The following is a 13,168-nucleotide window of genomic DNA, read 5'->3' as shown; positions in this document are numbered from 1 at the left end:
GTGTAAGTACTCCTAATGTGGCCAATTTCAAGCTACCAACAGTTTCACAGGCAGCTTGCAAAATCCTGAGATGTGAAAACTGGCTCTCCCGAGCCAGGGCAAGCCTTCCCCAGCACGCCACTGAGTTATGTCCACAATCTGCACACTTCCCACCCCCGCTACTACTCCCTGGTCCCAACACCATCATTTCTTCCTGGACCATTGCTATAATCTCTAACAGCCTTTGCTGTTTCAGCCACAGTGATTTTTTTGGAAGTGAAAGTCAAATACTATACTACTCTACTTCTTCCCCTAACATATCTGCCTGCCTTACTCTCTCCCTTTTTTCAAGTCTCTGCTCAAATGTCACTTTACTAAAGGCACCTTCCATAAACCACCCTCCAGAAAATATAAATTCTTCTCTCTCACCCTAGCAGTCCAATTCCTCTTACCCTGGTTAATTTGTTTCCTTAACACTTATTATGACCTGACATCCTAACTATAGACAGCCCTGACCTTACTTACATGGTAGTATAGGACCGTAAAAGTGACTGCAAACTAAAACAGTGGAAAGTGACCTCAGTAATCAATAGGGAAAATAATGATTGTTCAGTGACCTTTGAAACTTTTTTCAAAACATTAGATACTTTCTTACTGTCAGTTATAAATGCATAGAGAAATAGAAAATAGTAAAACTGATATTTATTTAGTATACTGTAATTTGAAACAGTAGAAACATTGAGAATTGAGATGTTTTATTTCTTTGCAAAAGCTTACCAAGAGTATTTTGAACAGTACTTGCCTTCTTGTTGTATAATTTACAATATAGAGCAAACATCTTTTCTCTGCTGTGGTGAACTATCATACTCCTTTCTAAGTTTGGATCACCTTTCAACATTTTATCCCTGTGCTTTTAATGTTGTAAAACCTTTACAAAGTTTCCTTTAATTGGAAGTCTTTGCTGGTGTCACTTCCTCTGGGACATTTGCACTCTTTTCTTTACCACCATTTCCCTCATTTATGTGGTAAGTTTGCCTTCACTCAGTTTCTCTGGCTGCCTATCTAGAATCCTTCTAACAGTATCAGTTCCAACACTCCCACGGTCAGCTATTTCTTCTATAGCTTTACTCACATGCAATTTGAATTTCACTTCCAGCACCATTACTGTTTGTTTCCCTATCGCACTTTTATGTTTATTGCCAATTCTTTATTACAATTATTCATTTCTGTAAAACGCCACGTGGGTTCATTGCTGGCAGATGCGGAAACAACACAACTCCCTGCTCTCTGTGTGGGAGCTCGGTAATAGAGTCGCAGTGATCAATCCCTACAGACTCTGGAAGAAGTGACGTGATTAGTTACTGACCACGATGAGCATCTGGTGGTTACATAGTGGTTCGCGGATGGAAGAAAAGCAAGCAGCAAAGTGCGTATTTTATGCAACTGCTCACAGTAGTTACCGTGGTAACTGAAAGCTGAACCAAGTGTGCGGGACTGATGCTATTTAATTAAACTGTGGTAACTAAAATTCATGCATATCAGCACTAGGCAAAGTGAGAACCGCCTGTATGTGTTTGTCTCTTCCTCAGATAGGATGTCAGTTCTAACAGAGAGGCACTACCTGTATCCTCAGTTGCAGAATAGTGACTGCCATATAACAGGCTGTCACATTTTCCTAAATAAATGAATGAATACTTCATTGAGGACAATGGTGGCTAGTACCCTGTTTCCCCGAAAATAAGACCTAGCTGGACAATCAGCTCTAATGCGTCTTTTGGAGCAAAAATTTATAGAAGAAGACCCAGTCTTATATTATATTATATAAGATCCGGTCTTATAGTAAAATAAGACCGGGTCTTACATTAATTTTTGCTCCAAAAGACGCATTAGAGCTGATTATCTGGCTAGGTCTTATTTTCGGGGAAACACAGTAGATGATGGATTTTGAAATAAAATTTGTCATTCAATCACCTGGCTCTTGTATTCTAAAATCCTTTCATTAAAGACAACTCTCTCTTCTTAGTGTTTAAAACATCCGATCAAATAGACTTATTGGGGTTATCATTTTGTGAGGTATACAAATGTCTAATCACTATGTTGATTTGTACTCCTGAAACTAATTAAAAAAAAAATTGGTCAAAAAAAAATCCCATCAAAAGTTCAACATTCTCCAGAAAATAAGAAAGTGGGGAAAAAAAACCGAACTGATTGGAATGTGTCAAAGTGGCGTGGAAACCAATTAAAAGACCTTCCAATGGTAAAACTGGAATGATTTGAGCAACATAATATAGTATTATTAGATTATGCTAAGGTCTGAATATTTGTGTCCCCCAAAAAAAATTCATGTTAGAATCCTAACATTAGAAGGTGGGGGCCTTTGGAAGGTTCGTAGGTCATGAGGGTAGAGCCCCATAAATGGGATTAGTGCCCTTATAAAGAGATCCCATAGAGCTCCCTAGCCCCTTCTGCCATATGAGGATTCAATGAGAAATTTACAGCCCAAAAGAGGACCCTCACCCAACCATGCTGCCACCCTGATCTCAGATTTCCAGCCTCCAGAGCTGTGAGCAATAAATTTTTGTTGTTTATAAGTCATCCAGTTTGTGATATTTCATTACAGCAGCCTGAATAGACTAAGACAGATTATAACCTCAAATATAAAATATATATCTGAGTCCATATTGATGTAACTAAATAATTGAATAAATTAATAAGTAATGGAAAACAAAAATATCTCCTGTGCAAGAAAGTCTGAAATAATTTATATAGTTACTCCACCCTACAGGAAGGGAAGCCTAACTCCCTACTTCTGAAATGCAGGCTACACATGGTGACTCTCTTCCAAAGAGGACAGAATGGAAAGGAAGAAAAAGAGAAACTTTACAGTGGGGAAACCTGGCAAATACAATTAAGCCAGGTGGTCAAAAGTTCATCAACCGTCACAGATCAACATCAATAGTCATAAATCACGTCAACAGTATGCACCCTTGATATAATGTGATGAAAATGCCACTTTTTCTCTGTAACCTCCCTTCCCCAAACCTGTAACTCAAGTCTAATTTTGATAAAAACAGACAAATTGCAATAGAGAGACATTCTATTATATACCTGACCAGTACTCCTCCAAACCGTCAAGGTCATCAAAAACCCGGAAAGTCTGAGAAGCTGTCACAGCTGACAAGTGCTTAAGGAGACATGATGATTAAATGTAATGTGGGACCCTGAACGGAATCCTGGAACAGAAAAGGACATTGGGTAAAAACTAAGGAAATCTGTTATGGACCAAATGTTTGTTGCCCTCCAGAAGTCATATGTTGAAATCTAATCCCCAATGTGATGGTATTTGGAGGGTGGGTCTTTAAGGGGGAATTAGGTCATGAGGGTCGAGCCCTCATGAGTGGAATTTGTGCCCTTATGAGAAGAGGCCGCAGAGCTGGCTCACCCCTTCCACAATGTAAGGATACAAGGAGAAGTCGGCAGTCTGCAACCCAGAAGAGGGTTCTCATCAGAACCAGACGATACTGGCACCCTGATCTCAGACTTCCAGCCTCCAGAACTGCAAGAAATACGTTTCTCTTGTGTATAAGCTACCCAATTTATGGTGTTTTGTTATAGCGACCCCAACCAGATTAAAACAAAATCTGAATAAACTATGGACTTTTGTTAATAATAATTTAATGAAGGTACCACATTAATTGTAACGAAGGTACCACACTAATGTAATAATAGGGGTGCAGAGGTATGTGGAAAGTCTCTGTATTATCATCTCAATTTTTCTGTAAATCTAAAGCTGTTCAAAGCAATTAAGTCTATTAAAGACATTTCAGCATCTTATCCTTGGCTGGATCTCTGCCTCTTGCACCCGCTTGGAATCAATGCAAAGGAACGTGTGGTGGGGAGACGTCTGTGTTTATGTACCCAGGCTTTACGTCACTTCACAGGTCTGATGTTTCCTTCTCTTTCTTCCTCTGCCCTCTTCCAGAGCTCACCCTGGCCCAGGGACTCAGAGATCCCAGAGGAAGCTGCTTCTCAGTCCCCCGTGACATTCACCCTAAACTTGTCCAATTAAAGCCCCGGTCAGACCACGTGGGACCAGAGAACTTTGCGTTACCCAGGTAAGACGAGGTGAGGTAGCTTTGAGGACCTAACTGTAGGGCATTTAATACATGTCCTGAGCCTAAAGAGTCCCAGATAGAGGACATTCCAAGGAGCATAATGGATGCTGTGATGTAGCAGACTGCAGAAGATGGCTCTCAGCTGCCCTCCTTGGCATTGCCTCAGCTGACGAGAGCCACCTTGCCCAAGGTCATGCCTTTAACATGCCACATCCAATGGCTCATCACCATGATGTTGTAAAGACCCAGATCTCTCACTCCAGCTCAGGACAAATCTGAAGAAACCTCCTAGCACCAGAGCTCCATAGGCGGTCAACTGAGATCTCCATTAGAACTTCTTCACAACTCTACTTCTCCTTTTATACCAATCCTGCTTCCTTCTCCTCCCATCCACAGATATTGATCCTAAAACTACTCCCTAAAAATTGACCTGCTTGTTAATCTTCATCACAGAGTCTGTTTCCCAGGGAACCCAAGCTAGAGGCTGTGCTTGGTACCAGAAAATGTGGAGCTCCCTTTGTCTCTAGGGACCAAGACAGTTATGAAAGGATGGATTGTGTATACTACCATATACCATAAGCCAAATAGTCTTCTTATACTAAAATCAATGAGAACCCACAAAAGTATTTACGCAAGAGTGGGGTGTAATCAGATCTGTGTTGTAAAACACCACTCTGGCTGAAGTAGGAGGAATTTTACAGAGGGCAAAAGGAGATGGAGTAACCTAGTTAGGAGGTAATTGTTTTCATTTGGATAGGAGATGGAGAAATAGATTCAGGAAGTACTGAGGCGGTAAAATTAACAGGGCCCAGTAGAGAAATGAGGGAGGGTCTAGAACATGAGTCCCTTCTTGGTTTGACCAAATGGGTAGATGATGTGCCACATCCTGAGCAAGGTGCGGTGACAGACGAGAACGTGTCAGTCAACATTACGAACTCAGTTTTGAATATTTGAAGTATACGGATGAAGAGTTCAAGGTCAAAAGATACAGAGGTTGCCAAAAAAAGGTATACACATTTTAAGAAAGGAAAAAAATGTATTAAAATTGTAGTACTCAATATATACCCATAACAAAAGATGAATACAAGTCATGTTTATACGTTCTTTTCTGGCACCCCCGGTATATAAGTCTGGATGATGGACTGGAGATTACTCAGCTACTAGGAAACGGACTCAGGATTTGAACGTAAATTGTATCTGCATCTAAAGCAAGTGGTCTTGTCACTGAAAATTCCACCCTCTGAAGAGTTTCAAGTTCACTGTACAGAGTGCTGGAGGTGGAGAAGAATAGGATGGTGGAGGCTGGAGGAAAAAGCCTGTCCAATTCTCAGCAGGAGCCATAGATGGGCCTCCCAGCATGCAATTCATCATTCCCGAATCATGAGATAGGATGGTGACATCATAGGCGGAAGGAAGGATGGTGGCATCACAAGGGGAGGGAGAGTCTTGTCATCTCATAGAGGATGTTTGGGCTCTGCTCCGCATTCTTTTTTTGTTCTTATACCTCTCCTACCCTTGATATCCAGACAGTCCATGAAGGGAAGTTAGGTCACAAGGAAGTAATGGGAAACAGCTGTAATAGTCGGTGCCTGGCTATGCAGGCTTGGACATGAAAGGGCCACCAGCTGAACGTGGGCCGAGAGTCCCTGGACACAACCTAAGTGCTTGGATAGCATTCATTCCAGAGGTAAGAGAGAAGGAGGCCAACATGCTGGTTCCTCACTCTTTCTGAGAGTGTTTCTTCTGCCCCTCCACTCCCTTCCTCCAGAGCTGGCCTCAGACCCAACACAGACAGGAGAGGCAGCCCTCATCTTCCGAGGTATGTTCCTAGGTGTGTTGCTTTCCCTCTTGGCACGTGTACTCCACAGCCCCACCTCCCCTGCAGGTACCTTCTATCCTCTAAAGCATAAATCATCACCATCTCCAAAATTCTAACCTCTTTCCCAGACAAACACAATTCCTCTACTACAGAAAACAGAAAGGAGGCAGCTCCCTGTATTGTACACAGGGATCCACAGCAAAGACAGGAGCTCACAGCAGACATCCTCTGACACCTACAGAATGGGCAAAAGAGTTTTCCTGTAAAGTTCAACTCTATTGCCAAGATGAAGATCCAGATAGAGATCCAGCCTCCTCCCTGCAGCTGTGCAGCTCAATGAAGCCCGGATGTCAGGCTTATGCAGGAGCTGGACACACACCTGCCCATCACAACTTTCCAGAAACCCCTGGTCCAGACCGTGTCTCTAGGGGTCCTAGACAGGCAAGGGCTATGGAGTAAGGAAGAACCTCTGAGATGGGATGAGCTTGGGAAGGAGCACAAGTCTGCAGGTGCCGAGCTCCTCACATCTGGAACCCCCGGACATTTCCAGCAGCACCTTCTCAGCTTGTAGCAACCTTGTCTGTCCGGTTCATAATCATGAAGAAAAAGTATCAGTCTCACAGCCTTTCCTCTCATCATAGTACCCTTCCTCTGACATCATGGAGGCAGGAATTGTCCTCTTTCCTCAGAGCACAGAGTACCAGGCCTCTCCAGGACCGCATTTGGACAGAGCAGATTCCAGGGGCCACCAGGATGCATTCTTGCCTCCCCATCCCGCCCACCTATGCCATTCCTGTTACTGCTTCTGCTGCTAAGACTCCCATGTGAGTGGGAACTCAGATGTGCGTGCTAGGGACTCCCTTCTGCCTGTTTACTGTGTTCTCCCAACCTGTTCCCCTAGAATTTCTTCTGGGAAGGTTTTGTCTGTTCCATCCCAGAACAAGTAGAAGTTAGTGAAATAGATAGGGATGGCTCCCAACTCACAAAGTCTCCCAGTGTCTATGTCTGTTCCACACACTTTTGTGCAGGTGATGGACTCACCCCTTGGTCACAGGACTGAACACAGCACAAATCACAGCTCTCAAATCCCAGCCCCTGGGAACACAGCATCTGTCTTTTAAATTTATTACCACCACACAAATGCTACCTGCTCAACAGAGAAAAATATTTTGGAAAATATGACATTATAAAGCAAGACAAGAATCCACAATGCCTTCATCCAGAGATAATCACTGTTAAAAAATTGCAGAAGTTTGAGTGTTCATGGAACATTGGCCAGAAGTGATCACTAGAGGTCTCTTTGGGTCAGGGATGGAAGCTGAGCCCTGCTGGCTCCCCAGCAGAACTGTGCGGTTCTGACTCTACTTGCTGAAAAAGCTAAACGGGCATGTGAAATCCTTTCCCCAGGCCATTGGTCTATGATGATCGAAGTTTTGAGTCCCAATTGCCACAGCAGACGTTTGAGGTGTTTAGAGTAGATGAAAGAGGAAGCAAGATCATTATCTAAATATGAGGAAGGAGGAGGAAGTCTTCAATGTTTGAGGGAAGAATACAACATATGAGGCGTCCAAGCCCACTGGAGAATTTTAGCAGACATTTAAAGGAGAATTAACATCAATTTTATGCAATGTTTCCTTACTCGTTTAATGAGGCCATTATTACCTTGATAGCAAAACCAGTTAAAGACTGTACAAAAAAATATATCTACAGACCAGTATCTCTCATGAACTTACATGCAAAAATCTTCAACAAAATACTGGTAAATATAATTTAACAATGTGTAAAATTATATAGACTAAGTAGTATTTACTCCAGGCATGCAAAGCTGTTTCATCTGAAAATCAATCATTATAATCCATCACATCAAAAGGTTAAAGGAGAAAATTACATTATCATATCAATTGATGCAGGAAAAGCATATGATAAAATCCAACACCCATTCATGATGAAAATGTTCAGCAAACTAGAAATAGCAGGGAACTTCCTCAGCTTGATGAAGAACGTTTACAGAAAACCTATAGCTATCATTATACTTAACGGTGAAAGACAATGTTTTCTCCGTAAGGAGCACAGCAAGGATCTCCATTCTCAACTATTATTCAACACAGTACTTCAAGTTGTAGGAGAGAGAGAAAGAGGAGGAGGACGGAAATGGAAGGAAAGAAGGAAGAAAGGAAGGAAGGAAGGAAAGAAGGAAGGAAGGAAAAAAAGGAAGGAAGCAAATGAGGGAGGGAATATCAATAGGAGAGAAAGAAATAAAACTGCCTGAAAACATTTATCTATAAAGATACATGTTCTCCGATGTTCATTGCAGTTTTATTTACAGTGGCCAAGACATGGAAACAACCAAAGTGTCCTTCGATAGATGATTAGATAAAGAAGTTGTGCTACACATACACAATGGAATACTATTCGCCCATAAGAAAAGATGAAATAGTGCCATTTGCGACAACATGGATGGATCTTGAGATTATTATGCTAAGCGAAATAAGTCAGACAGAAAAAGTCGAGAACCATATGATTTCACTGATATGTGGGATATAAAACTGAAAACAACAAAGGAACAAGACAAACAAAGAAACAAAAACTCAGAGACACAAACAATAGTTCAGTGGTTACCAGAGGGTAATGGGGGGAGGGGGTGGTAGATGAGGGTAAACAGGATCAAATATATGGTGATAAAAGAAGATTGACTCTGGGTGGTGAACACACAAGGTGATATATAGATGATGTATTACAGAATTGTACACCTGAAATCTGTGTAACTTTGCTAACCATTGTCACCCCATTAAACGTTAGTTAAAAAAAAAAAATATCTGAGCCTCAATTTTCTCATCAACGTGATGACAATACCCATCTCCTAGGACTGCGGTGAGGAGCACACAAGATTGTGTGAAATAATTAAATGACTGAGACTACTCCTCCTTTTCCTTGATAGGCCCAGCCCAGGCAGTGTGAGATGTCTGTGTGTTTGCCTGGGCTCCTGCCTCAGGTTTCCATGCCAGGCAGGCACAGGGCAGCAGAAACAGTTGTCACTAATGATAGGAAAGTAAAGAGCCGGGAGTATGAACTCCCATGCCCTCTCATGGCTCTTTTTGCTCACCTTCCTGTAGTGGCTCTCCTCCTCGGCCACAAGGTGCTGCTGTGATGGTGGCCCCAAATCTCCATTCTGCAGGAAGCAGATTGCCTGACTGTATATAAATTGAGAGAAGGCTCAGAAAGGTAAGACAAGATGATGACTACAGCCTGGCCTGAGAGCAGGCTATGGCCAGGAGAAGGAGTCAGTCCAAGGGCCCACCAGGTCACATGGTGCCAGCGGTCACCTGGAGGTAAGAGATGACCTTCCCCAGGAATTTCTTATTTCCCCAGGAATTTCCTGGAATCTTCGAAGAAGCTCCATCTCAGGTATGATAACTGGGGAAATGGGACTTGATCAAGAGTTTGCAAGCAATATCTGAGAGACAATACAGGGGATTAGGGCAAGTGTCTGATCTCACAAATCTGAATATCAACCCCTTACATCTCCCCAGGCTGAACACAGATGCTGGCATGTAGAGACACTCTGGAAACCTGCACTGACTGACGGAGTAGACACATGGACGTCTTTCCCCAAAGCTTCTCCCTCCCGTGCAATGTGGTAACTTCAGTCTCTGCTAGCTCCTTTCTTGCTGAGGAACTCAGCCGGAGAAAAGGAGCAATGGAAGCCTGGGGACCTCCGCTTTCTGGCCACATGCCTCCCACGCTCCTTTCCACTCAACAGAGCCTCCAAGGAGGGGTCTCAGGACAGGACCTGGAGCAGCTAACAGGAGACCTCGTGGGGCTCATCCCACCTCCTTAGGATGGAGAACAAAGGGTCCTGAATCCCACTCTTTTAACTAACTTCTCATGAGCTCGACACATCTCCCCTCAGCCTACACTCTAACATCAGCTTAGAAGGTTTGTTTTTTTAATCTGTATGATGGGAAGTGACGTTTTATATTATCCTACATTCTTCCCAATCCTGCTTTTAGAGTATAAATGCTCTAGCATGCTGAATTAGTTTTCTATTGCTGCATTTAAAAAATTACCTCACAACTTAATGGCTTGAAACAACAAATATTTTCTCACAGTTTATCTGGGTCAGGAACGTGAGTGTTGTTTAACTGGTTCCTCTGGCTCAGGTCTCATGAAGACCGCAGTCAGGATGCCAGCCGCAGATACCATCAACTCAGGGCTTGACTGGGCTTCGGGATCTGCTTCTAAACTCACTTCAGTGGATGTTGACAGGACTCAGGTCTTTGCTATCCGTTGACTGAAGACATCAGCTCCCTGTCTCATGGATCTCTCCATAGGGCAGCTCACAAGATGGCAGCTGATTTTCCTCAGAATAAGTGAGAGAGAATGAGCAAGACAAGAGTCCAGACTTTTTGAGACCTAATTTTGGAAGTGACTTCCCAGGACTTTTGCTGTATTCTAGTCAGTTAGAACTGAGTCACTAGGTGCAGCCCATACATGAGGAAGATAGCAAAAAGATGTGACTTCCTGGAGGCTGGATCACTGAGCGCCATCTTGAAGACTGTCCACTACCTATGCCAAAAATACTGACATGATCCTTGATTCTCTTTTCCCTTATACTCCACATCCAAGTCATACTCCACATCTTATCTCTATGTTCAAAATCGAGCCAGAGTATGACAACTTCCCACAACCTCCAAGGTTACAACCTTGGTCTACGTCATTGCTGTCACTCACCTGGATGATTGGAACAGTCTCCTAACTCTGGTATCCTTGTTTCCACCGTTACACGCCTCAGGCTGTCCTTCCTAGAGTAGCAAGAAGGATCACATCACTCTTCAAAGCCACCAGTGCTTTCCTATCTCCACGTAAAGCCAAGAGGAGTCTGTGATGACCTAGGACCCCGTACCCAAGTTGCCCTCACTGCACTGACTTCCTCTCCTGCCACTTTCTCACTTACAGTCTGGGCTCAGGCCACAGTGGGCCCTTGACCTTCAAAGTCCTCCCTCAGGAACTTTGCCTTTGCTGTTCTCTCTTCCTGGAACCCTTTTCTCCAGGTGTCTGCATAGCTCACCTTTTCACTTTTTTCAAGTCTCTACCCAAATATCATGCTATTTTTTAAAAGACTCCCAACTGTCTTATATAAAACAGTCGCCCCCAAGCCGCGCGTTCCCATTCTCTTTATTCCATGTCCCCACTCACATGCATGTTAGCTCCTTGGGGACAAAGATGTTGCCTCTTTTTTCACTGTTATATCCCCAGTGTTTAAAACAGTGGCTGTAACCAACCAGATACTTAATAAAAACTTGCTGTGTGAATGACTGGGTTCTTCATTCAAGGCTTTGGTTACTGTTTCCAATGTAAAACAGTTGGAATTCAAAAATCCTTCTCCACCAGTCACCTGGATCTGGCATTCACAGCCTTAGCTCTACAGTCTACGGCCTTGGCTTTGAGCGTAAAAGACCCACTCAGGAGCTCAGTCATCTCCTCGTCTCAGCTGTGTCTACCTCACTCTTAGTAACGTCACCTTAGTCTCAGGGTCTAATTCTAATGGAGTTTGGGGGAATAGTCTGTATATACATTAAATGGGGATGTTTGGTGGAAGCCTTCTGTGTTAATATCCCCAAACCATAACCCATCCCGCAGGCATTCGTTTCCTCCCCTTTCCTTTCTATGAGACCTACTAAACTCACCAAAGAGCCAGGCACCAACAGTAGAGACACCAAGAAATCTGCCTCTTTGTCCCCCAGTAACACTCATCCAGGGGAGCTTTCAATACTAAAGCAGAGCCCCGCCCCAACCAAGTAAGGTCAAAGGTGAGGTGGTTGTGAGGCCACCAGTGTGGTTTAGTTGACGAGTGTCACGTGTCCGAGGTCTGAAGGGATGGAGGAGTCCCAAGAAGGAAGGGACAGCTGTGGGATCCAAAAGACGTAATGCTACTGCTTGAGGGGAGATCACTAGGGGAATGACACCTGGGGTCACTGCACACACACTCACCACGAATCCACTAGACATTCCCTCCTAGTTCAAAAACACCTGTTGAACATTATCAACGGGAAACAAAGCAGATCCACACTCTGTTCCCCTTGCGACCTATAGTCAAGTGGGCAAGGGAAACATTGGACATAACTATATGATTACAAACTCTGAAGAGATAATTCAGGTGCTCTAGGTTTACCTGCAACAAGGAGGAAAAGGGGTGGACATCCCCAGGACAAGGAAGAAAGGGAGGAGTATGGACAGTTGGAGTCACTGCAGAAAGGCCAGTGGAGCTGAGCCCAAACACGAGGGAAAGGGCTCTCAGCTAAGGCTGGCAAAGCATGCGGATCGGAACAGCCAGGCATAGGAGAGGAATCTTATTTCACCCAAGAGCAGCGAGAAGCCACTTAAAAGAGTGACACCACCCGATTTCTCTTTTAAAAGTACCACTCTGTCTACAGTGTGAGGAAAAGACTGAAATAGGGAGTGAGTGAGTGATGCAAATTAATCGGTTGTCCAAGCCAGAGACGATAGTGGAGAAAGATACATGGGAGGGCTTACGAGGTATTAGATGCAAGCATGGGGCGGGGCGGAATGAGAGGAGTTATTGAAAACAACACCAAGGTTTTCCAGCTTCACTAATTGAGTGACTAGGAGTGTCAGACACTGAGATGAAGACACAACCAAAAAGCCACAACCACAAGGGCGAGATGAGTAATGAGAAGGGTTTGTAGGTGCTAAGTGGACAGCAGGATTAGGCATGGAGATGACTTGCCCACAGTCATGCACGTACCAGGTGGGCCCAGGATTCCAACAAATGTCCTTCTAGCCCCAAAGCCTATCTCCCAGTGCCATGTTCAATGGTCCCTGCCAGCAGGGAGCACCACACCCAGTGAAGGAGGGAGACTCTAATGAGTGGGGATGGGGAAAAGCGCGGTGTTCTAGTTACTGTTGCTACATAACAAAACACCCCAAAACCTAGGGGCGATAAACAACCATTTCTTTGTGATCACTGACGCGACGGGTCAAGAATTGAGACAGGGCACAAGGAGGGCTAGTCTCTGCTGTGTGCTGTCTGGGGGCTCAGTTGGCAAGACTCAGCTAGAGGCGACAATTCCTGGGGACTGGAATCACCTGGAAGCTTCTTCACTTGTATGTGTAGTGTGATGTTATTACTGGCACCTTAGCTGGGCTTTCAGCTACAAGCTCTACATGTGTCCTTTGCATGAGGTCTCTGCGTATGTGTTAGCTGGGGCTTCCTCGTAGCATGGTGGCAAGATTC

The sequence above is a fragment of the Rhinolophus ferrumequinum genome, chromosome 23 (assembly GCF_004115265.2).
Source record: "Rhinolophus ferrumequinum isolate MPI-CBG mRhiFer1 chromosome 23, mRhiFer1_v1.p, whole genome shotgun sequence".
Lineage (NCBI taxonomy): Eukaryota > Metazoa > Chordata > Mammalia > Chiroptera > Rhinolophidae > Rhinolophus > Rhinolophus ferrumequinum.
The sequence above is the reverse complement of the archived record's forward strand: the minus strand, read 5'-3'. Positions refer to the sequence as shown.